At 39.8% G+C, this 25,747-nt stretch overlaps 1 protein-coding gene across 6 annotated transcripts in view; it reads left to right on the top strand.

Moving 5' to 3' along the window:
- Atg5 (autophagy related 5) overlaps positions 1 to 25,747 on the top strand; it is a 126,516-nt gene that overhangs the window by 54,012 nt on the left and 46,757 nt on the right. The gene's annotated exons all lie outside the window — the stretch shown is intronic.

Raw genomic sequence — 25,747 nt, forward strand, 5'->3', positions numbered from 1 at the left:
GTTGGATTAATCCAAGAGCATTTATAATCAAATGCCTTTTAGCAACTGTTCCTTCCTCAGCAGTCAAACGATTCAAAGACAACACAATAACATACAGTATCCAGATTCTTTGTGTATTTTCCAACTTTACATGGAAGCTAAACCAGGGTGGATGGGAGCTGGGAGTGCTAGTTTTTCTCCGGATCCCAGGTGGCTAGCTTTGGGTCCAACTTTGGCCTGAGCCAGTGGCTAAAAAGTCTCAGACAAACGGTTTTTCTCATGAATTTATACCCCAAATGTTGAGTGCCAAATTAAAAGCTCAGAGATAGATATTGAGGTTAACCTGAAGACCAGAAAAGCAAAGCAGCCAGCCAATGGCTCCAACCTCTATCTCATTCCGAAAATGGTGATCGTGCCTCCAGGAAGCCTCAGAATAAAACTGTGTCTGAGAGGTGTCTCCTCCCATTTTATAATCCTCTCTAATTCTGGGATTAAGGTCGTGCACCACTACTGCCTTATGTATGGCATTGTAGCTACTGGGATTAAAGGTGTGTGTCATTGCTGCCTGGTCTGTAAGGCTGGACACTGTGGCTGTTTTACTTCTCTAATCCTCAGGCAAGCTTCATTTATTAAAATACAAATGAAATGCCACCACACTCTCCTCACAGTAGTTTTGCCTGTGTTCCTTTATTCACTGCCAAGTGATGTTTATAAAGTTCATTTTGTTTGCCATGTTTCTTTTGCAAGCTCTTCTTGTTTTTATTCCTTCCTCCCACTCTGCTCTGGCATGCTTCTTTTTAATCTGCTTCATCTTTTATGGGCATTATTTAATGTTAATTACTCAAAAAATAGTTATTGATTGCACATACTGTGTGGCTTGTACTTTAGAAGCTGGAAATACCCAGGGAGCAAGTGCCAGGCAGAAATTCCCCATCCTTGTGACATTTAAATTCCAGTGGTTAATACAAGCAGTCACTAGGCACTAGTTACATACACTAGCACACATGTATAAGCAGGCCTGCAAATCTTCATTGATGGCATGGCGTTAAATGAAGATCTGAAACAGTTCAGGAGATTAGTGTTTATCTGGAGTTAAGGGTGTCATAGGCAGATAAGACATCAGGGGCAAGGGCACCGAGATTGCAGCATTTAGGCACTTCCAGAGAACACAATCCCAAGGGCATGTAGAGATTAGTGTTTTGTTTACAAGCCCTTTTCTTATAGTATACCTGTACTTCCCTTGACACTTTCTTTTTTTAAGTTATAAACAAACTTATTGCTCACAGTTATGTTAGAATGTCCAGATCAAAGACGGTCCAGTATGAAAGCACCAGCAGATTTGGGTGTATAATGAGTACTTGTTCTGCTTCAGAGATGAAACCTTGCTATTGTGTCCCCATGGCAGAAGGCAGACTGGAATTTTCTTCTTCCCTCCCTCCTTCTCTATTCCTGTGTATTTCTAGTGTCCCCTCCCCATCCCCCGCCACCACACACACGCACACACACACTTTTTTTTTTTTTTTTTTATTTTGGTTTTTCAGGACCAGGTTTCTCTGTAATTTTGGAACCTGTCCTGGAACTAGCTCTTATAAAATAAACCAGGTTGACCTCGAACTCACAGAGATATGCCTCCCAGAGATCCACCTGCCTCTGTTGTATGGAGCAGCGGCGGGCTGCATTCCCACCCGGCTCCCGCACAGCTAGCTTAGTCCTAGAAATAATTACACAGAAACTGTATTCTTTTAAACACTGCTTAGCCCGTTTGTTTTAACCTCTTATTGGCTAGCTCTTACATATTGATTTAACCCATTTCTAATATTCTGTGTAGCACCAAGAGGTGGCTTACCAGGGAAGATCTTAACCTGTGTCTGTGTAGGATGGGAGAATCATGGCAACTGCCTGATTCGGCTTCTTTCTCCCAGCATTCTGTTCTGTCTACTCCGCCTACCTAATTTTCTGTTCTATTAAAGGGCCAAGGCAGTCTCTTTATTTAACCAATGAAATTAACACAAAACAGAAGACTCTCCCCCATCATTTCCCCTTTTTCTGTTTAAACAAAAAAGAAAGGCTTTCACTTTAACATAGTAAAATTACATATAACAAAACAGTTACCAAGTAAGAATTACAGTTACAATATTTACATCTATTTTATCCTTTATCATAACTAAGGAAAACTATAACTATAACTAACCATTCTTCAACTCCATCAAAGACTCCAGAAGGATATAATATTACCTAAGCAAACAGGAAATCCAAAACTCTAGAAATGACAGAGACATCTCGCTGCCTGGACAGTCACCCAAAGTTCCTCTGTACCGTTGGGGCATCCATCTTCAGCCTTCAAACCCATAGTATCCAGCAGACTTTTCCATGAAGCAGGAAACTTCAAAGACAGTTCAGTCACTTTCTGCTGTGTCCTACAGAATGTCTCACAGACTCTTTCACGAATCAGGAACCCCGAAAGATCATCTCACCTTTAGGCAAGTTCAGCAGTCCTCTCTCTGTGGGTTCTCTGTGTCCAGTTTATGCAACAGTCCAGGCAAGAACAGTTTCTTGCCCAAATGGCTATCAAACTCCATAAGGAGCCCCTTCGATGCCCATCTTCCTCTTGAAGTAGATTGGTGCTGCCAGGAGCAGACGTGTCTCATTGTCATGAAAAGCCCTAAGTTATTAAAGCATTTTAAATGCCATATTCTGCAGTCTTTGAAAGATATGAAGAATGCCTATCTAACTGAAATATATCTCTATATATCCAGAAAATCTAACATGACTATAAGCTTGACTATTATTGATGATTATCCATCAACAACCTATATTTCCTAATTATACATTACATTTTTAAATGAACTACACAATTACAATACCTTAATCAAGATCAGAAATACATATACATATAACAAAATTGACCTTAAAATCCACACCAATGCAAATTATTCATATCTATATCATATCACCCTTTAAATGTAAAAGAACATTTATAAACAATATTTGGGAACATGGGTGTAGTTATTTCTCTCCAAACTGCTTCCTGCTGCACAGGGGTGCTGTTAATTAGGTCTTTCATGGTATGACCTGTCTCCTAGGTTCATCTCAGTCGGCAGTTGAGTGAAGTAATTTTTTGAGGGTGTTCACAGCAACCTTTCAGGAGGGCGTGGTCTATCATACCATATTGGGATAGACACAATCCACAGGGTCTCATCCTCTGTGAAAACAAAAGAAGACCCTTTCCAAAGCATCATATCCTTAGACCCAAATTCTGAAGTCATACCCTCATGATACCCATTCTGGTTCCACTTGGCAGCCCATATAATGAAATGTCTCTCTGTACTTAGCTCCTTCACAGTCAAAAATTTTAAAGAAAACACAATAATACAAAGAATCCAGACTCTCTGTGAATTTTCCATTTTTACGTGGCTTATTTTTCTTTATTTCTTTTAATCTATAACTACCTGTCTCTGTCTCTTTAAAGACTTTACCCCTTTTATTAAGGGCATTAACTTTATTCTCTATATATATATTGTTTTTCTCTCTCAAGCCTATGTACACTCATCCAACATTGTGATCCATTTAGTGGTCTGAATCTGTCCTATTGTGAATCTGTAATTTTTTTACTATCCAGGAGCATTTTTTAAAATGTTAAGCAGTTCTTAAAAACTTAAGTTGCACCATGTACAGGTAATACGGTACCACCTGTGTCCTGCCCAATCTAAACCTTAACTGTGCCCTGTTATTACGGTAATTACGATCGTTCCTGCCTGAGGTCAGCACAGTTCAGCTTGCAGCAGCCGCTCCTGCCTCAGATCCATTTGGTGCCCCTGAAATGCGCACAGTTCCAGGCACACAGCAAGTCCACATTGGAGCCGCACTCAGCAGTTTAATTCTGAGACTGAGCATGCAGCACAGAAACTCTTTTCATCCAAGTTACAGCCAAATCTGACACGCAGAGCACTGCGCAGTCTGAAAACATCTCTGTATGGCGGCAGGAATCCGCCATGCTCTCCTGCCTGGCTAAGCCTGATTCTGCTGTCTGTCCAGGTGCAGGCAGGGAGCGCTGAGCCATTGGCACTTTCAGAGCACTCTCCTCCGATCCCAAGTGGGAACACAAACATCCAGTCCCATAAAAGCCATTGAAATGCTTTAAAGCCAGAGTTTGCACTGGTGGCACAGTCCCAGGAAGCCGCGCTTTAAAATGACGCAGCTTTTTTTCTGCTGCTGTTGCTGAATCAGGAAATCTCTATACAGCACGCCACCAACAAACAACAAAAATCTATGTTAAACTCTGTTTTTTCTCTGTTTAAAATTAAGCTCTCTCAGGTTTTACATGGATCCAGTTTAGATCCAGTTTAGCACGTTGGGCGCCACTCTGTTGTAATAGGAGCGGCGGTGGGCTGCATTCCCACCCGGCTCCCGCACGGCTAGCTTAGTCTTGGAAATAATTACACGGAAACTGTATTCTTTTAAACACTGCTTGGCCCATTTGTTTTAACCTCTTATTGGCTAGCTCTTACATATTGATTTAACCCATTTCTAATATTCTGTGTAGCACCAAGAGGTGGCTTACCAGGGAAGATCTTAACCTGTGTCTGTGTAGGATGGGAGAATCATAGCGACTGCCTGACTCGGCTTCTTTCTCCCAGCATTCTGTTCTGTCTACTCCGCCTACCTAATTTTCTGTTCTATTAAAGGGCCAAGGCAGTCTCTTTATTTAACCAATGAAATTAACACAAAACAGGAGACTCTCCCCCATCATGCCTCTGCCTCCCAAATGCTGGGATTAAAGGCGTACGCTGCCACCACCCAGCTCACACTCACTATTTTAAAGTGCTGAGAACAGTGCCTGTAGACTTCACTCTTGCATTAGGGTAGTTAGGATGACCTCTGAAAAGACAAGCATGTTGAACTCTAAAGGATGAGAAGAGCCAGCTGTGTTAGAGAACCATGTTTGAAAACACAAGGCAAGAAAGTTGGGTCTTCATTTTTTCAGATTTCTGCAACAAAAGTACCTTAGACTCGAAACAGTAAACATTGACTTTACCCATTTCTGCAGGCTGGGGTAGTATAAGATAAAGGCACCAGAGTATTCCATGTCAGGGAGTGTTCCTGTTCATGGTTTTTGTCAGAGTCCTCACCCAGGTGAAAGCACTCTGGGTTTTCATATATAAGGGCACTAATCTCACTCTTAAAGGCTCATCCTCAGACATAATTGATGTAGGTGGGCCTTCTATCTATGTGTTACTCTCATTGGTTAATAAAGAAACTTGCCTTGGCTTTTTGATAGGGCGGGATTTAGATAGATTGAGTAGACAGAACAGAATGCTGGGAGTTAGAAAGCATAGTTGGGCAGACGACATGGAGCCAGCCGCCAGGTCAGACATGCTGAATCTTTCCCAGTAAGCCACCACCTCGTGGTGCCACACAGATTATTAGAAATGTATTAGTCAAGATGTGAGAGTTAGCCAGTAAGAGGCTAGAGATAATGGGCCAGGCAGTGTTTAAAAGAATACAATTTGTGTGTTGTTATTTCGGGTGTAAAGCTAGCCATGCAGGAGCCGGGTGGGACAAAAAGCAGGCCTGCTCACCTCATCACTACACATAATCATCTCTAAAATTCCTAGCCACTCAATATCATAAAGCTTTTGGAACATGACTATAGGAGTATAGGGCATAATCATTCAGTTCATTGCAGGTCGGTTTAAAACAAACTGAAGGAAGACTGTTATGTCTTGGATGTATTGGCCAGGGAGGAAGGGTGAGTTGATCAGTTTAGAGGAATGGGAAAGAATCAGTTATACAGGTTCTTGTAGGCCAAGGTGGAAAATTCAAGGTTTAAGAGGAACGGGAAGACAGCCAGTAGAGGAGGAGACTTTGGACCAGTGAGTACTGGAAGGGCATGCAGTGCTGCACATGGATAGGGTGGGATAGAGTTAGGCACAGAAGTGGAGACTGGGAGCAGTAGTGATAGGAGCAAAAGTACAGTGGAGATTTATTTTGATGGTAGAATTGACAAACACCTATTATTAGACTGCATGTAGTGAGGACACTTGTTTTTGGGATCTGAGTTGAATCCTAGTGTATTCAGTGTGAACTGTGAAATAGTAGAGAGAGCATATATATGGTATAGGAGGCAAGCTGACTTGAGAGATTTTTGTGGCTATAAGTTTGAGCTGTCTGGGTATCCATGTGGAAATAGACATTGCTAGAAATGTCTGTTGTGTGTGAGAGACAGTGGATAGAGTGTAGTAGACTAAGATAAAGTCCTGAATCAACCAAATTCATACACTGTTCAATTTCACAAGAAGTGGGTATTTTATTTTTATCTTTTGCCTATAATATTTTTTTTCAGTCAGTGAAAAAGTATAGTCTAAAGCTATATGCATGTAACATTAAAGAATCTATAACATGGTGAGAAAGTTTAAAGAAAATTTTAGCATAGTTTCATTACATAGAAATGAGCAGTTTATATATTTTTAATTTTTAAAATTAATTTTTAAGATGATTAAATTTTGAGTCAGGGTCTTAGAAAGAATTATTTAGCTCTGACTGTCCTGGAACAGTATGTGGATCAGGCTGGCCTCAAACTCACTCACCTCTCTGCCTCTACATATCTTTTTTTTGAGAGGGTGGCAGGTGAGACAAAATACCTCTTGCTGTCCTGGAATCTGCTTTGTAGCCAGGATAGCCTCAAACTCAGAGATCTACCTGCCTCTGCCTTCCATTGCTACCTTCATGTGCTAACACACCCAGCTCTCTCTCTCTCTCTCTCTCTCTCTCTCTCTCTCTCTCTCTCTCTCTCTCTCTCTCAATACTGAGGAGGCCATAAAAAGGCTCTGGGACTGGAAATACAGATGATTGTTAACCATCATGTAGGTGCTAGGAATCAAACCCTTGTCCTCCATCTCTCCAGCTTCCCAGTACTGTATATCTATCTTAACTCTTTCTTTCCTCTCCAATATTTGAGTTCAGTTTACTGACCTCTGTCCCTTCCATTTATGATCTCTGGGTCTACATGGTTGGATGTACAGTGTTTAGCAGTTAATGCTATTTATTGTGTTACCTGCTGTGGTTTGGCAGGAAATGCCCACAGGGAGTGGCACTATTAGGAGGTGTGGTCTTGTGGGAGGAAGTGTGTCGCTGTAGGAGCAGACTTTGAGGTCTCTTTTATGTAAGCTTCCCTCAGTGTGACAGTCAGTCGACTTCCTGTTGCCTGCAAGATGTAGGACTCTCAACTCCAGCACCACATCTGCCTGCATGCCGCCATGCTTCCCGCATGATAATGAACTGAATCATAATTGGGGCTAGTGGCCCCAATTAAATGTTTTCTTTTTAAAAGTTGCCAGGGGATTCAATGCCCGCTTTTGACTTCCATGGATACTTAAGCATGTGTGTGCTGTATATACATACTTGTCAAACAAAAGTTTTACACATGAAGTAAATAACTCTTTAAAAAAAGAATTTGCTGAATGAATTTTTAAGTGAGAGTGTGTGTGTGCATGCCTGCACACTTTCCTGATTGTATGTGTATCACATACGTACAGATGCCTGTGGAGACAGGGACATTGGACTCTGGAGTTAAAGGCACTAGCTGTGAGCCATGCCACCTGATGTGCATGTCTCCAGCACCCTTCTGATTTTCCACTCTGCTGCTACTTCGGTGTAATTGTTCTGCTTTCCACCATCAAAAGTGCTGCTGCTTTCCACCATCAAAACATCCAGTGTGCTGTTTTAGTTCAGGATCACTTGGCTGAGCCTTCTCTGCCATTGAGGAATAGGTTTGGGTGGGCAGAGAAGACTTTAACCACCAAGCACTACTAGTGCAAGCAGAAGGCCTGATCGGACATTTTAGAAATTGTAATTTTATGCTGGTATGACTTCTCCAATTATGTATAAAGTGAAAGAGAAAGCCTATTGTGTACTTGTTTTATGTCCTTTAGTTTTTAATTTTAAGTAGGTATATAATATTTTGAACAGCTCCACTTTCCACACTGCACTTTTGTGTAGTGATATTTCATTTGTATTTTAATAACGAAAGCTTGTCTGAAAAAACAGAGAGTAAAACAGCCCCACTGGTCAGACTTACAGTCCAGGCAGAGGTAACACACACCTTTAATAATTCCAGTAGCCACACTAGTTTGCCTAAAATACTGGGCAGTAGTGGTGTACGCCTTTAATCCCACCCAGCTCTAGAGAGGAATATAAAACGGGAGGAGACAGCTCTCAGACACAGTCTCATTCTGAGGATTCCTGGAGGCAGATTTCAGACAGGTAGAGGTAAGGTAAATTAGGAATGTCTTTTAAAAAGGTATTTTTTTCATATAGCCAAGTAACAAAAGAAGAGAACTTTCCTAGAAGTTATTGCCATTAATAAAATTATATAATGTCTCAGGCCTGGATACTCTTACATCCATTATTTTGTGATTTCTTATAAGGATTAGATAAATGTTATCAACTTTGCAAATGAGGAAATGAATTTATCTACTAAAGAGATGGGACCAAGAATTTCAGCCTAGATAGCCTCGAATTCCAAAGTGAAGGCATATTGCATCACATCTGGAGGTTGTTAACTCTGGCTACATATTGGAGTCATCTGTAGAGCTTTGAAAAAGTACTGGTGCCAGTAAGTTCGGCACTGTAATTGATATGGGAGGATCCCCACACTGGTACTTTCAAAGACTTCCTAGATAATCCAAATGAGGACATAACCCAAGGAGTGTTCCAGTTCATTCTGCATTTTCAGTGACCATTAGTGTATCTTCGCTTGGAAGCATTTGTCAACTGACAATCATCAGTGTTTCCTAGTTGAAACATGAGGAATTTGTATTAGCTAAAGAGAATTTTTATTTACGTATTTATTCATTTTTGGTTTTTTGAGACAAGGTTTTTCTGTAGTTTTGGAGCCTGTCCTGGAACTAGCTCTTGTAGACCAGGCTGGCCTCGAACCCACAGAGATCCACCTGCCTCTGCCTCCCAAGTGCTGGAATTAAAGAGGGTGCCTCCACCGCCTGGCTGATAAAAAGAAAATATTTTATATAATAAATATTGCAAAGATTTTACTAACCTCAGCTATAGAGATGGCTCAGAGATTAAGAGTAATGGTTGCCCTTCCAGAGAACCATGGTTTGATTCCCAGCACCACATGGTGGTTCGAAACCACAGTAATTCCTATTCTGGGTGACCCTTCACTCTCTTCTGTTCTCTGCAGATACCAGGCATGCACATGGTGTCCAGACATACATGTAGGCAAATGCCTATACACATAAAATGAAATAAAAACAATTTTAAAAAGTTACAGTGACCATAGCATGGACTATTTTTGCCTTTGGTCCTTATAAAACTTAGGGTAGATTTCTGTTTTTGTCTACTTAAGTTGCTTCATGAGTGAAATAAAATGAGTTTGATTCATTATTTAGTTTCTTTCTGGCTCTCTGAATCTCAGACATGATGCACTGTCTAAGCGGAAGAACATTTTCTTAACATATGGTGAATCAGATTTTGAGACGCCATCTAGTTTGAACAGGAACACGTTCAGATAATCAGTCTTGGCATACACTGTACTCTAGCTCTGTAAGTCTTCTTAAGACTTCCATTCTATTTATCTATTTATTTTGCTGGGCATGATGGCCCGTGCCTTGAATGCCAGCACTCATGTACATATCCACATACATATCCACAAGCATACACTTTGAAAAATGAATCAGCCAGGTGTGTTAGCACATGCCCTTAAAACAGCAGTTGGGAAGCAGAGGCAGTGGAAATGTGGTCGTGTTTATGAGTGTGTATGTGGGTATGCACCAGTACCCGTGTATGTGGGTATACACCAGTACCGTGTATGTGGGTATGCACCAGTACCCGTATATGTGGGTATGCACCAGTACCCGTGTAGTAAGTCATGAGAGTACTAGTGCCCACGGTGGGCAGAGGGGGGTTGCGTCCCCAGGGCCTAGAGTTCAGGTGCTGAATGCTGGGAGTGGAGTTCGGATTCTCTGGAAGAACAGTGTGCACTTTTACCTCTGAGCCAGCTTCCAGCCTGTTCAATAGACTTAAATGCTGTCTTTTAGATTAAGGAAAGAGGTGACTCTGGGTTTTTTAATGTGAGCACACAAAACAACAAAGTATGTTAGTTTTTGATGAAAATTTTAAAGTTTGAATCTTACTTAGTTTTTCAGTGAATCTGAAATAAGTACTTCCTAATAAGAATTCAGTAATTGCTTTCTGTAAAATATAATTATTTGGTTGGATTTGAGGAGTTCTTTAAAGATTTAATTTGCAGCTCTAGTTTATTGCCAGTGATATGAATATTAAAATTTAGCCTGGGGACTGGAGAGATAATAAAGTAAGAGCACTTGGCAAAAAGTGATTTAGTTCCCAGCACCCATGTTATATGGCTCACCACTGCCTATAACTCCAGCTCCAAGGGACCCAGCATCATCTTATGACTTCTGCAGGCAATGACATGTTCCCACACATAGAGAAAAACTTAATCACAGAAATAAAACCATAATTAAGCTGGGCAGTGGTAACGTGTTCCTTTAATCCCTGGGATTGGGTGGCAGAGGCAGGCTTGATCTACAGAGTGACTTCCAGAGGAGCCAGGGCTACACAAATAAACCCTATCTCAAAAAATAAGAGAAAGAAAAAAGAACCATAATTAAAATTGAGCATGATTTTATTTCAATGCTTAGTAAGTTTTTAAGTTTTAGCAGCAGTCTTAACTATTTATGAGGTTTCATAGATAACTATTACTGACTGTATTTATAGATCTATGTTTTAATCAAGTATAATAATTGTAAAACTTTTCACTTTCTCAGATTAACTAGAAATGTTTCCTCTATCATACTAGTTTTTTCCATATCTTCTATTTTTTTTATTATTTTGCAGTGTTGAACATTGATCTAGGTACTTGCATTTGCCAGGCAAGTTCTCTATCACTAAGTTACATCCCTCACCCCTAGCTAGTCTTTCTACAAGTGTAGGGGGGAGGGGGGCAAACTTTAGACTTGTACACACAGGCAAGTGCCCTTCCAATATTGTAGTATGTTAAGAGAAGGAAGGGTTGAAAGGCAGTGATTATTGGTGTTAGGCTTACAGTTCAGAGGTGTAGTCCTTTATCATCATGGCAGAAAACATGGTGGCATGCAGGAAGACTTGGTGCTGGAAAAGGAGCTGAGAGTTCTACATTTTGATCTGCTGACAGCAGGAAGTGAACAGTTTACCACACTGCGTATAGAGTGACCATATGAGACCTCAGAGCCCGCCCCCCCATAGTGACACACTTCCTCCAACAAGAACACTTCCTAGTAGTGCCTTTCCCTAATGGCCAAGCATTCAAACGCATGGGGGCCATACCTATTCAGACGACCAGTTTGTCCAAACTGGAGGCTCTTAAGATGTTGACATTTTGTATCATTATTCCTGTTCCTACTACCTTTTCTTGTTATAACTCAGGGTAAAAACAGTTGAAATTGATAAAAAGTTAATGGCAACAAAATTGTACCTCTTGGCTGAAAAGATAGAACCTGTAATGACTGAACAGGTTGGAGGAAATGGAATGGTGCATACAGGGCAATGTAAAATGATGCAGCAGGTTGTGATGGCTCTTACTCTCTTCGTCGAGGCAAGCTGGCAAGGACTGCTGAATTGCAAAACTATAGCAAGCAACATTTACACTGCATTTGATAATACTCTGTCCTTGAGCATGGTGAACACTCCAGGCAAGCCTGTGATGACGGTATTTGAACAGAACTGCTTCTTCATAGGGTTCCCTATGCTTCCTTAACCTTGTTAAATAATCTGGAAGTGATCGTAAACATGATGTAGCACTTAGCATCTATTCTTTTTCTTTCAGTACTATCATGAATATGTATTTCAACTTTCTCCACTTTGTAGGTGAAGAAATTGAAGCACAGTTTTAAAAACACCATAATCGGGTCTGGAGAGATATTCAGTGGATAAGGACACATGTCGTGTAAGCACCAAGGCTTGAGTTTAAATTCTAAAAGCCCACACAAAAAACTGGTATGCCTGTAACCTCACTGTTGGGCAGAGAGAGGAGGCCTGCTACATCTTACTGGCCACTAGTGTAGTTCCATGTTTAGTGAGAGACCCTGTCTTAAAGGAATAAAGTGGAGAGTATTAGAGCAGGCACCCAATGTCCTTCTATTGCTTCAGTATTTATACATGGGCATACACGCCTGAACACATACACACACACACATACATCATTTCCACACATCGAAGTATACATGATGTCTTGCTAGATAGATCTCACGTCTATTGGTGGCAAAAGTGAGAATAAAATATTGTGTTTCTAGACCGTTTATCCTTTTTCACTAGCTATGGAACCTTTGAAATTTTCTTTCTGATGTTCTCTTTGCCTAAATAACTCATTTGTTTCATTGTTTAATCGTTATCAAATATTCATTGACTGTGTACTATGTGCCTTCTTAGAGCTAAAGATATGGAAGACAGTCTTTGTCTTGTGGAACTTATTTTACCTAAAGTAGAGAGACAGTAAATAAATATTCAGACTCAAATAATAAGTTGTTGGAGAAAAATAATAATGATAAAGGGAATGATTGGAAGAATGGGGCTACTGTTGCTTAGGAATATAGAAGTCAGAAATGGCATTTGTGTTGAGAGTTGAATGGTGAGAAGGAAGCAGCTATATGAAAATGAGAGACGATACTGCAGCCTACTACAGAACACACACACACATTTGACATTTTCCAGGGCCGTAGATACTATGACTTGGAGTTTAGTAAGTAAGCAAGTTAGTGTGAATGAATGAATGAATGCGTGCATGAATGCATGAGCGCATGAGTGAGGTTCTAGGTGATCTCTGGGGAATGTAGGAGCGGCAGAGCTTTACTAGGAGAGGAGAGGGGTGAGATCTGGGGAAAGGTGCTTCATTACTAACTATAGATTCCTACTTATAGAACTAGGCAGGGACCCATCTACCCCAGTTGTAGGCAAAGAGGTCTGGTTTTTTTTAAACAGTGATTCTTGGGACTGGGTATTAAGCTTCCTCAGCAAAATGCTTCTCGTGAGATCATAAGGTGTAGCGAGTCTTTTTCTGTCCCATCAGCTAGCTCCCAAATAAACAACATAGAGACTTCTTTTTAGTTATGAAAGCTCAGGCAATAGCTTAGACTTGTTTCTGACTAGCTCTTATAACTTAAATCAACCCATTTCTATTACATACTCATTTCTATTAATTGCATAATGCCCTGTGCTTCATGGTTTGTTACCTCATCTCCTACATGTCATGCTTACTCGTTTCCAGCTGGCGACTCTTACCTTTTTCATCCCAGCATTCTCTCTCTAGCCCAAAAATCCTGCCTGGCTATTGATCATTAAGCTTTTAATTAAACCAATCACAGTGACATACCTTCACACAGTGAAAAGGAATATTCTACAACATTTCCCCCCTTTATCTAAATAAAGAAGGTTTTAACTCTAACATAATAAAACTATAAACAATAAGAATTATCAGGTCAGAATTACATTTACAATGTCCAATTCATTTCTATTTGGCAAATTTAGAGAAAATACTCCATTGTCTATATTCTCTTGAAGAGTCCAAACTTCTGTGCTTAATTTATCCTCTGTCATAACTAAGGAAAACTGTAACTGACTAGCCTTCAATTTCTATCAAAGACCACAGAAGGATATATTATTACCTGAGTAAATAGAAAGTTCAGTGCAATTACTTCCAAAAATAAACAATAGCAGAGACTTCTGGCTGCCTGTCACCCCAACGCTCCTCTGTAGTATTGGGGCATCCATCTTTGACTTCCAGGCCTGGAATATCTGACTGACTTTTCTATGAGCGGGAATTTTGAAGGATTGTCCCACCTTATCTTGGCAAAGTTCAACAGTCGCTTCCCTGTGTATCCCGCACGATGGCAGACTTTTCTGTGTAGCAGGAATTTTGAAGCACTGCCCTGCCTTATTTTGGCAGAGTTCAGCAGTCCTTTTCCTTTGTGTCCTGCTTGTCCACTTTTGTACAGCATACTGTCAGCAGTCAAGATAAGAACAATTTCTTGCCCAAATGGTTAGTTTTGCCACATTGAAAACTCCATATGGAGTTTCTTTGGTGCCCATCATTTTTTTTCTGAAGTAAATTGGTGCTGCAAAGAGCAAACATGTTTCACTGTCATGAGAACCCCTAAGTTTAAAAAAAAATTAAATGCCATATCCTGTAAGTCATTAAAGACCATCTATCTATCTAAAATATATATCTGTTTGTCCTTGGAAACATATCTAGCATTACTACAAGTTTGATGTAATAGGTGACTAACAATAATCTGCATTTTTTATTATCCTAAATTGTTTGTAATAATAACTGTCAAAGAATAGAAACTTTGTATTACATTGTTAAATGAGCTGCATAATTACAGTAACTTAAACAAGAGTAGAAACATGTGTAATAAGTATGTTCTAACAAAAATAATCTTAAATTTGTATCAGTATACAAAATCCATATCATTTTAAAATATTTGAGTTCAGTATTTGCTTTTTTAGTTTGAAAGTAGATAGAATATATCTCTCATCCTTTCATTTCTGTATACTCATTTTTCTTTTCAGAACAAGATCCATGAATCTAATTTCCTTTGCTTAATGTCCTCCCTGACGATGATCAATGACAACTTGTGACCAGCCCCCCTAAACAATGACAGACATCCATAATGCACCAAATGACCAAAAACCACTCATCTTATCTCTTGGGAATGTGGGTGTTGTGTTCTCTAGACTGCTTCCTGCTGTTTGAGGACCCTAGCATCTTTGTCAGACCCTGAGAAAATTAGAATAGTAGTCAAATACTAGAATAGTCTGTGAGATCGGACCATCTCAGCCAGCAACCTTGAAGCTGTTCTAGATGCAGAACTCTGAGGAAACTGCAACATAGGCACTCTGAGAGGCTTCATCACTACCTGAGTTACCGTTTCCATTGGTGTCTGGTCCACTTGCTCTGAAAACACATAAGCTTTCTTCCCCTTCCCCGCCTGCCCCCCCAAAGACAAGCTTTCTCTCTGTAGCTTTGAAGTCTGTCCTGGAACTAGCTCTTGTAAACCAGGCTGACCTCAAACTCACAGAGATTCGCCTGCCTCTGCCTCCAAGTACTGGATTAAAGGCATGTGCCAATACCAACCAGCTTTAAAAAAAAATACATAAACTTTCCAAAATAACATATATATCTGCATTAACACAAGTATGGACTGTGCAGTGTGTATAACCCAGCCAACGATGATTTTTTGTTTGTTTGTTTTACATTTGAACAGGTAAAATATGCATCACCTGTCTTGTAGCTTTTCTAGGTTTCTTTCTTTATGTCTATAGCCAGAATTTTCAGGGGGATTTTCCCTCATCAAATATGATCTCTATCAATCTTGAACACCACAGCCTTTCATTTCCTGGGGAAACAAAAGCATAACCTCGTCCCCAAAGTAATATATTTTTTTGAGTTCCATTTTAAAGTTAACACATTCTTAAAGTTTCTAGGTTGGTTTATTTTAGCAGTCTCTTTCACTATCCCATGTCTCCCAGCAGCTTTTCTTTGCTTATCAGCAATCAAAAAATTCAAAGACAACACAGTAACAAACAGAATCCAGACTCCCTATATATTCATCATCACTACATGGCATATTCTTTTTGTCTTCAGATTATTTTCTTATTCCTTATTAACTATTTTTTCTATAATTGTCTATACCATTGTCTTATTTTTGAAGCCTATGCACATTTTTTAAACACTGTAACCTGTTTAAATATTTTTTTTTCTTGTCTGGATCTGCTATACTATGTATTTGTAATCTTTTCTATCTGCATGAGCAAAACCTTAAAATGCCACACACCTTTGTTGATGCCACTCTGGTGGCTCAAGCAGCAGTGGGAGACACATCTGTGAACTGCAGCCCACATGAGACACTACAGGACTAAGAAGTCGTGCTTGACTTTTGTGTGTTTGGAAACTTTTTTAAATCTTTCTCTGGTCTTAAATGGAAATATGTACCTAGAAGTAGGGTGCCATTATGTAGTGAGTCTTTCTTTGTCCTGCCTGTCAGCTCCCAAATAACCACACAGAGACTTAATAGTTAGCTCTTATAAGTTAAAATAACTATTAATTTACATGCTGCTCATGACTTGTTACCTCATCTCCTACATGTTATGCTTCCTCCACATCCAGTGGTGACTCCCCTTCTTATTCCCCACATTCTCTCTGCCCCGGAAATTATCCTTGGCTATTGGTCATTTAGATTTTTATTAAACCAATCACAGTTACATATCAACACACATTGTAAAGGAATATGCCACAACAATGAGGACTTGAGTTTGATATCCAGAACCCATGTCAACATCTAGGCATGGTGATTTGTACTTAGGATTCCAGCACTAGACAGACCTGACTCTAGCAGTAAGAGACCTTGTCTCAAAACAAAGTTGTTCTATGGTTTCTACACACATATGCATAGCCCACACATACATGCATAAACACAAACATGCACACACATGTGCATACACACAAAAAATGTTTTCAAAAAGGATTCTTATACTTAATCATGTTATTAAAGTGTATCATTACATTTTTATAACCTGTTAGGAAAATATTTGAAAAATGGTTTATGTTTGCAAGCAACACTGTGTGGTGTGTGTTACAGATAACTGGGGAGGTAGGAACTAGTTAGGAGGCTGTTGAGTGGTGGAGGAGAGAAATGAAAGTGGTAATAGTAAGCACAAGTACAAAGTCAACTCCTAATATGATTGATTATTGCTCTTAGTGCCCATTTTCCCAAGACTCTAGTTCTTATTTGTTAGGGCAAAAGAGAATGTCTCCTGTCATTGTCCTGTGATATCAGCAATCATTGTCAAGCTTTCCTATGACCTAGATTTTATTGCTCTTTTGATTCATTCAGACAACAAATTCCTTTGGGTGCAATCTTGTTATCAAGCTGTGTTTATATACAGGCTTAAGGACAAGCCTCCTTCAGTCCTGGTACCTTAGCCTTTATCCATAGCATGGCCTCTGCCCCTGCCTACTTGTGCATGCACAGTGAATTTTTGTAACTCTTAAGAAATAGTTGAGAGTTGGGTGGTGGTGGCACACTCCTTTAATCCTAGCACTTGGGAGACAGAGATAGGCAGATCTCTGAGTTCGAGACCAGTTTGGTCTTCAGGAGCTAGTTGTAGGACAGGCTCCAAAACTACAGGAAACCCTGTTTAAAAAAAAAAAAAAAAAACAGAGAGAAGGGGGAAAGAAAGAAAGAAATTGTTGAAAGTTATTTTGGTGAGGATCCCTATCAGATGTGTTTTAGTCACTTTAAATATCATGCAATAGAGCCAGAATTCTGTGTCATGCATAAATGTATGTATGGGTGTGCTGAGTCAGAAGCTAACAGTGGTAGATGGCCTGAGGGAAAAGGAATAATGCTGCTTACCCTTTTCTGCCCTGCCCTGTTAGGTACTAGTCTCTTAATTATGTTTGATTCACAAGACATAAGTTTAATGATAGAAATCACTTATTTGATAGCTGGTTTGGTACAGTTCTCAGGTAATTATTTGTGTGCTCCACCATTTTGCCTTACAAATACAGTTAACATATTACAAGTGAAGAAATTATTCAGATTCCTTTGTAATTGGATATGCTTTCTACCTTGAAAGCCTTTAGTTAAGACACTATATAGATTAGATCTATTTCCTTCCTATTGATGTGACTGTGGTGGTAGATGTACTGTTTTCTGGAGGGTAAGTCTCCACCAGGCATGATTTCAGCTGTTTGCTTTTCTCTCTAAGTTGATATATTCTGGATAAGCATTGTTTTTTGAATTTTATTTTAATTTTTGACAAGTGTATATAAGAAACATTTTTACTAAGTCCAGTATGAAGATACCTGGTTACAGGTTCTCCTAGCACTGGCATTTTTTGTTTTTATAAAGTCCTATTGTTAGGATTTTTGCAAATGAGGAGTACCTTGGCAGATTGAGTCCAAGGAATGCCACAAAGATCACACTACACAACAGACCTCACAAAAGAGTTTTGTTGGGAAGATAGGGCAAAAGGCTGCCTCTGAGTGGGGATGAAAGAGAGAGCACAGGGATGAGGGGTGCGTGCTGACAGGGACCTTTTAAAGGAGTATAATGCATTGCATAGGGAAAATATGCAACTCATGGAGACAGTGGATATGTGTCGCATTTGATGCAGGTAATAGTGTGGCTGCCGAGGTGAAGGTGTGCTCGATCACCTGGTTTCATCCCTTTCATTTGTTATAAAAGGTGAGGAAATAGGAAGGGGTGATGGTGAGCAGGAATCATGGTGCTATGCTCTTTAGACTGCTTTCTGTTGTCTGCGGATATCGACATTTTGGGGGATTGTTCTGGAAGATCAGGCTGTTTCACTGCTGTTAAGGCTGTGTGGGACCATCTGGGATTAGGGATGTGCAGGTGGTAATTGGAGCAAGTTTGTGAGACTGGACCACCTGGGGTTAGCCACTATGCAGCTCTCTGAGCTGCAGCTTTTGAGGGAACACCTGAAGCTGGCAGGTTACTAACACATATATTATGGACAGAAGGTAAAGTTACGGAGTTTAAGGGAAGGGTTTTTTTTTTTCTTAGGTGTACATTTGAAACTTTTAGGCTCATGGTCATGGTAGTTGTTGGAGGGAAGTCCTAAGACCAGGGAAAGGAGAGCAGGATAGATTCTTAGTCAGGAATAAGTAGAATAGGCAGGTGGGAAAACAGGCTTTGATTGACAGTACATATCTGGAGTCCATTTGACCTGTGAGATCTGGATTTCCTGATGAGGCAAAAGTTTCAGATATATTAGCATTACCGCTATTTGTGATCTGTACTAAAACCTGTCTGTAGAAAAGGGCTTTGAGTCATAGTAGAAGTTTGGAGACCCAAACTGATTTTGGGTTAAAAGCATGAATACTATTTCCTCCCTCCAGAAGATGGGATGGGGTGTACAGATATTAGACAGATATGCTTAGCTCTTTTAAGTCTACACTTAGAAGACAGCCAGCAGAGATTTAAAATCTTGAGCTTGTAACCATGGTAATAGTAGTAAGTGATTACCAGAGATAGATTTATAGCTTATCAGAACTCTGTTGATTAATATTAGAACTCTGAATATAACAATAGCATAGACAGAGGAAGAGATCTGAAACATTTTTCATTTTTATATACTGTAAGTCACTTCCTTATACCTTTATAAATTGCGTTTGCATACCTTCAAACACCTTCTTAGACCCTAAAACATTTTCTTAGCTCCTTACAACTTAAGCTTTTATATTCTTAGACCTTAAATAAACTTCATGCCTTTTTCTATCCAATCATTCACCGTGAGACACAGATGATTGATTGCTAAGAGCAGTCATTGTAAAGTGAGTTCCTTTTTAAAGGAATAGTAAAGTTACACTGAAATTTGTTTTGTGAGTTTATCTCTTTTTAAAAAGAGTCTGATAGCAAGGTAAATTGTGTCTAGACCTAGTAGTAAATCTTGGAAAGTGAGGTATGAGATCTGGTTTTTATATATGAAGAGACTTGAGAAGGCAGCTGAGATCTTGGTTGCTGCTGTTGACAGAGCTATCATTAGCCTAGCTGTAGACATTGTCAGAGATCTGAAGATAAATTTCACCGGAATAAGCAGGAAGTACAGACCAAGCAGCTTTGAATCTTATTAAAAATGACAGTGACTTATTGGCTACCTGAACAATTACCTTAGATTCCTCTGTGGTCTGAGGGTGCAAATGCTCTAGGGCAGACGATCCAACACTTTCCTGTGAAATAGGAACTTGGGGGACCAGCCTGCCTTGTCTAAGCAAAGCAGGGCAATCAACTCCCCCGTGTCCTGCTTGTCTACAGTCTGAACAGGGTCCTGGTGGTGGGCAAGGTGAAGGGCAATTTTTTTACCCAGTGGTCTGCTTTGCCACATTTAAAGCAAACTCCAGGCAGAGTTCTTCTTTAGGGCTACTGCCAGGAACTGGCACTGCTGTCACAGGAAGCTTTTTTTTTTTTACTACTATTATCAAACATTTTAAATGTCATATTCAACCAATCTCTGAAGAGTTTGAGGACCATGTTTTATAATTTATTAAATATATCTAAACTAAACAAACTTTTCTTGTTTCTAGTTGCTTGTTTTACACTTAACTTTGAAAATAAAACAGGAGACTAAATTAAGCTTGTTCCTGTAATTAATTACATTAGTACTTACCATGACTACAAGTATAGTTCTGAACACATCTGATCATCTATAAGTTAACTGACTACTTGCATGTCTTAATTATTCTTAATACTTTACAAGCTAGTAGTTTTCATAAGACTAGGACTTGGCATTTGATCCCTGTTATATTTAGCCTTAAAAATAACAATTTTTGAATTGACGTTCTCTTGTTATCAAAATAAAACTTTTAATCATAAATACAGTCCATATGGAAACTTTATTGATCCGTTTATAGTGCATTGTTATAGAACATTGCAGCTTTTTGTATGTTGTTGTTTTTATACAAGTAGGTAAAGATTAAAGTGAACAAAGACAAAGGTAGACAGATGTTTCTATTAACCTGAGTAGACCTTAAGGATTTCTAAATCTTAATTATTGAATATACCTTGTTTATCAGACATGTTGTTGCTTATCTAAATATTCTAGCAGCTTGGTGTTGAACAGTTAGCAAATTCGTAAGTAATTAGGCATACATCTAAACCAGCTTTTATTAATCTGAGTAGACCTTTATTACCTTAAAATTTTATCATCATGTAGTATATTCTTAACCAGAGTTGAATCACATGCATAGTATGTTGTAGCAAATATAACCTTAAATTTTTGTCATACAGACACCCATACCAATCCATAATATTTAGGAGACTTATTGTTTCCTTGGTCTAAAAAGAGATACAGTGATAAACAGAGAGCTCATTAGGACTAAGAAGTTTTACACTTATTGTTCTGTGTCATGTGGTCATCTGAAGTTAAGTCAGATGGCATGTATCCTTAACCTTATTAATGATGACTGCCAACCGCGTGACTGCTTACATCCTGATGAGGTCATCAGCCAAGATGGAGGAGAGCCACATGGTTGCTATTTAAAACCATCTGTTTTGCTAGTAGATCTATCTTTTTAAATGAGCGTTGAATCCAAGTTACACACTCACACACACACACATACTAAACAAGAGTTGAGTCATATATATGTTTTTTATTATAAGCCTTTTGTTATAAGTTTAAAACCTTAAGTTTTGTTTTGTTTTGTTGAGAGCAGAGTGCAGAGAAACCTTAGAGACAAAAGATTTTAGAGTGGTAAGTAGAACCTTAGAAGAAACTTCGAAGTGTAGAACAGAGTGAGTTTAGATAGAAGAGATTTGGGGAGCATTTGTTTATGCAATTGTTATAATCTGTGAGAATTTGGAAGTTATGTGCGCCAACTTTTGGACATTGATCTGTATTGAGGCCAGGTTGCTATAATCAAATATGAGTTCATAGAGGAAAGGAGAGTGGATCACAAAGCAAAAGACTGTGTGGGTGTGCTCCTATAAGCTCTACAGAGCTTAGAGCTGGAGCTGCAGGACTGTATGGAGCCAGAGATATCAAAGAGACTGATGAGGAAAAGGGAGAGAGTAAGTTCTTTAGTAAAGAGACCCATAAGTGTGCAGAAGGCCAGAGCCAAGAGAAAAGATTGCTCACATGGTAGGAGGCCCAAGGGCATAGAAGCTGGATCCAGGAGCCAGAGAGACATGACATAGAATAAGGGGAGGAATGGTTAAGGGACAAGGAGGAACAACCAGGAACTGAGAAGCAGGTAGGTACCTATGTGGAGGGAAGAGCAGGCAGAGGGAAGCAGCAGCTGAAGAAACAGAAGCTTGTAGGCTGGCTTTTTGTTTTGTTTTGTTTTGTTTTTCTGTCTTTCCTGCCAGCTCCCAAATAACCACACAGAGATTTTTTTTTTTTAATTATGGAAGTTCGGTCATAGCTTAGACTTGTTACTAACTAGCTTTTACTACTTAAATTAACCCATTTTTATCAATCTACTTTTTGTCTCGTGGCTTCATTAACTTTACTCTGTACCGTCCGTGCTACTTCCTTCTTGGCAACCCCTCCCTTCTTCCCAGCATTCTCTCTGACTCTCCCACTTATACTTTCTGCCTTGATGGAGGAGTTAATTTTATTGGTTAATAAAGAAACTGCCTTGGCCCATTTGATAGGCCAGCCCTTAGGTGGGTGGAGTAGACAGAGCAGAATGCTGGGAGAAAGAAGCCGAGTCAGTCAGTCGCCATGATTCTCCCACCCAACACAGATGCAGGTTAAGATCTTCCCTGATAAGTCACCTCATGGTACTACACACATTATTAGAAATGGGTTAAAGCAAGATAAAAAGAGTTAGCCAATAAGAGGTTAGAACTAATGGGCCAGACAGTGTTTAAAAGAATACAGTTTCCATGTAATTATTTCGGGGCATAAGCTAGCCAGGTAGCTGGGAGCCGGGTGGAATGCAGCCCGCCGATTCCTACTACACTGCCTAGCTAATGTCTGTTTAGCTTTTATTTAAACCAATCAAAAGGCACCTTGGCAAAGACAGATCTTCACAGTGTACAAAAAGATTATTCTACAACAGAAACTGAAGAATTGAACTCAAGAATTTAGAATGAAATTCACGAACGATCTGTACAGATCAGCAGCTTGGTTCAGATCTGGTATTGTAGGAGGGAATGGGTGTGTGTGCTGGGTGTGTGCACACTGTAGCTGTCTTGCCCTTTACCACCCCACCCCCCCAGCTAGGTCCAGCTCTGGCTCCCACTTTGCAATAAACTTACAAATTCATCAACCATAACTTAAAGGCAGAACATTTACCTAGTGTGGCCCAGAAACCAACAGGACTTCCACCTTCCTGGTGAAAGGAAGAGTACCTTGGTGGATCAGAGCCAAGGGAAACTACTAATCACACCATGCAAAGACATGATGAAAGCAGTTTTTGGAGGGTGAGGGGAAGCAAAAAGTTGCCTTTGAGTGAGTATGAGAGAGAGAGAGAGAGAGAGAGAGAGAGAGAGAGAGAGAGAGAGAGAGAGAGAGAGAGAGAGCGCACTAGCGCAGGGCCATGGTAGTGGGGACCTTTTAAATAGATATAATGCATGGACATGGGGAAAATACTCAACTCTTGGAGACAGTAGAAATGTGTCACACTTGGCAGCAGGTGATGATGTGGCTGTTTGGCGCTGAATCCCTGAAGGCAGGCAGGAGGGAACACCTGGTTTCTAACACTTACAAACAAAGAGTCACTATCAGTTTTGAGGAAACTATAATGCTATTTAGGGATGGGAGAGGAAAGACTAAATGTGGAGCCCTTTCCCGAGACTGGGATTCAACCTCAACTGGGAAGTCTAGTTAACACTCTGAATTAAAGAAGCTTGCTTCTTGGATCAGGCCAGAGTGAATCTATAATCCACATAGAGCCAGGATAATGTGGAGCACAGCTGATTAACAATAAGTGTCAGGGCACATGGGAGCCAAAAGGGACTAGCCCTCTTTGGGGCCTTCACTGTGTTTATAGGCAGGAAGCTTTCTGTGTGCTGACTTCTGTATTCCTAAGAAAAATGTACAGCTGGGCATATATGGCGGGAATGACATCCTACTTTGATGTCTCTTCCCCAGTGACATTGACCCATCTTGCAGTCATTGGGAACTACAGAAGAGCCTTTTGCTTTTGAATCTCAGCACACTTTGCTGAGAAATCTCTAAGTAGTTGAAATTGTGAAGACTTGGAAAGGATTTGAGCCCATATTGTAGTGCATATGCTGAAGGATGAATTGGAAGTGAGGGTGTGTGGTGCGACTTTCTCTTTGTTTATATATTTTATGCCTTGGAGGTCTTTCCAGAAACTTTGTACTCACCCTCTTTCAGTTTTCCTTCCATTGGCATTTTGGGTCAACACAGTTGTTTGGCAGAGCTGTCCTATGTATTGTACTGTGTAGTAATTTTCCTGGCTTCCATCCACTAATTGCTAGGCACACAGACAAGTTTTGACAACCAATAATGTCTCCAGACAATTACCCAATCTCCCCCGTGGTCTTAAATCTTTCCTAGTTGAGAATTAGCCTGTTTTCTGTTTGGGTTTTTAACCCTTCACTCTTCTGGTGGAATCCATGTAAGTCTATTTTAATAAAGGTTTGTTTGGGGGATTTGTTTTGCATGTCTTGAAATGGGATCTTGGTATCATGTGCTGGCTGGCCTGGACATTGCTATATATATTAGGATGGCCAGAAACCTTTACCTCTCAAGTGCTGGGATCACAGATATGTGACATCACACCCAGCTCTGCTGGAAGGTTTTTTGTTTATTTGTGATAGAATCTCAAGTAGCCTCAGATGTCCTCAAACACACTATGTAGCCAAGGTTGGCCTTAAATTCCAAATCATCCTGCCTCCACCTCCCATGTGTTTTAATTATGAAAGTATATCATCATGCTTGAGTTTGATCCCTGGAACCCATGGGAGAAGGAGAGAACATAACCTCAAAAGTTGTGGTGTGCAGTGCACACCCATGTGCAGTGTGGCATGTGTGCATGTACACACACACACACACACACATCACACATCATACACAGTAATAAAATAAAACAAATAAGAACTTTGGACATTTATCCAGAGAAATCTCCAGATACAGAAATGGCCAGCAAGCACATGAAAAGATACTCGATATTAGTCATTAGAGAAATGCAAATAAAAATCACATTGAGTTACTGTCTCATACCAGCTGAGATAAATATATCAAAAAAACAAAAATGGCCAGGTGGTGGTGGTACACACCTTTAATCCCAGCAATTGGGAGGCAGAGACAGGTGGATCTCTGTGAATTTGAGACCAGCTAAGGCTGCATATAAGACTGTTTCAGAAATAAACAGGGCAAAATGATTAGTGCCGGCAGTGGCAAACATGGATTAGAACTTCTTGACATTATTGGTAGGAATGGAAAATGGTTCAGTTACTTTGGAAAACAGTTTGTCATTTCCTCAAAACGTTTACCATGTTAACAGTTAAATAGCCTTGCCATAAAATGCAGGAATTTTATTTTTAGGTCCACCAAGAGAATTGAAAACATATTCATACAAAATGTGTACACTGATGTTCTTAGTAATGTGATTTATGATAGCCAAAAATAGAAATGACTCAAATATTTGTAAGTTAGCAAAATCTTATAACTCTTTATCATTGAATGCTTATTCGATCATAAACAAAACTTTTGTACCTGGTACAAGAATGAACTTTGAAAACTTCATATTGTGCACATGCATACATACTGAGCAAATGCAAAGGACCACACACTCTATGATTGCATTTACAATGAATGTTCTGACCTCTGAATGTATTTAGAGACTGTAGATTTTTATGATCTGCAAATTATTATAACTTAGTAATGTTGCAATTCAACCTGAAAAAAATTTAAATCATAATCAGTATAAAATTAAGGTGCAATTGACAATTTGCACATGCACTTCTATGTTTTGTTTCCACCCACCCTCTCCCATGTGCTGTGAATTGAGCCAAGAGCCTTGTACCTGTTAGGCAAGCCAAGTCTACCGGGGGATTATGTTCCTCCTCGACCTCTCTCTGTGTGTCTCTGTGTGTGTGTGTGTGTGTGTCTGTGTGTGCATGTGTGCTTCTGAGCACACATGAAGACCCAAGGACACTCCCAGTGTCAGGAAAGCCTCTGCCTTACCTGGAGACAAAGTCCTTCATTTCCTGTATCCTTGCCAATTAGGCTAGGTCCCTGGCTGGGACTCAGTGTC

Source organism: Chionomys nivalis, chromosome 2, assembly GCF_950005125.1.
Source record: "Chionomys nivalis chromosome 2, mChiNiv1.1, whole genome shotgun sequence".
NCBI classification, from domain to species: domain Eukaryota; kingdom Metazoa; phylum Chordata; class Mammalia; order Rodentia; family Cricetidae; genus Chionomys; species Chionomys nivalis.